Source organism: Otolemur garnettii, unplaced genomic scaffold (assembly GCF_000181295.1).
Source record: "Otolemur garnettii isolate 467f Iridium unplaced genomic scaffold, OtoGar3 scaffold00046, whole genome shotgun sequence".
In the NCBI taxonomy this organism is placed as follows: domain Eukaryota; kingdom Metazoa; phylum Chordata; class Mammalia; order Primates; family Galagidae; genus Otolemur; species Otolemur garnettii.
Genome location: NW_003852441.1, coordinates 1,052,817 through 1,053,944, shown reverse-complemented (window position 1 = coordinate 1,053,944; position 1,128 = coordinate 1,052,817). Strand labels below are relative to the sequence as shown.

General features: G+C 47.4%; 1 protein-coding gene across 1 annotated transcript in view; it reads left to right on the top strand.

Annotated features, from left to right (window-relative positions):
• Positions 1–1,128, top strand: part of TOP3A (DNA topoisomerase III alpha) — a 33,834-nt gene that overhangs the window by 20,548 nt on the left and 12,158 nt on the right. The gene's annotated exons all lie outside the window — the stretch shown is intronic.

Sequence of the window (1,128 nt, the reverse complement as noted above, 5' to 3'; positions counted from 1 at the left end):
CCCAGGAGTTGGAGGTTGCTGTGAGCTGTGATGCCACGGCACTCTACCCAGGGGGATAGCTTGAGGCTCCGTCTCAAAAAAAGAAAAAAAGAAAAGAAAAGAAGAGAGACAAATACTAGGCTGAGTGCAGTGGCTAACAGCTGTAATCCTAGCACTCTGGGAGGCCGAGGTGGGTGGATAGACCAACCTGAGCCAGAGCAAGACTTCATCTCTAAAAATAGCCAGAAAATAAAATAAAATAAATAAATAAAATAAAAATAGCCTTGCATTGTGGAGGCATCTGTAGTCTCAGCTACTTGGGAGACTGAGGCAGGAGAATTACTTGGGCCCAAGAGTTGGAGGTTGCTGTGTGCTGTGAGCTGTGACCCCATGGCACTCTACCAAGGGCGACAAAATAAGACTGTCTCACAAAGAAAAAAAAGCAACCAATAAGGTATCAACAATTAAGCTATGTCATTACCTTTTAAAACCAAACACAAAAAGGAGAAAGAACTACATAGTTACCTTTTTAAGTATCAGACCTGGCAGCCTGGTTCTCCTTTCCTTGTGGAACAGTGAGTGTGGGTGTCATCTGCCCCCACATGTCTGTGTGCACACTGCCCTCTCACTGCGAATACGTGGCAAGACCCTGCTATTAGCCTTAGGTGGCTGGATGCCTAGCTTTTGGGGGGGAGGGGGTAGAGTGCCAAGGATCAGTCTAGCAAAAGAACCAAAATGAGCGAACACATTAAATACAATGTGATGGGTCTGTGGGGACCAGGAAGAAATGTCCTGGGTGGGCATGGCTTTCATTTGCACTGGGCCAGAACCTCATAATAAGACTTATTGGTCAGTGAAGGCAAGCCCAGTATGGGGCAGAGCTTTTATTTATTTTTATAAAAACAGGGTCTCTGTTGCCTGGGCCAGAGTATAGTGGCATGATCATAGCTCACATACCATACAATTCACCTGTTTTAAAATGTACGATTCAGGCTCGGCGCCTGTGGCTCAAGCGGCTAAGGCGCCAGCCACATACACCTAAGGTGGCAGGTTCAAATCCCCAGCCCGGGCCCACCAAACAACAATGATGGCTGCAACCAAAAAATGGCCAGGCATTGTGGCCGACGCCTGTGGTCCCAGCTACTTGGG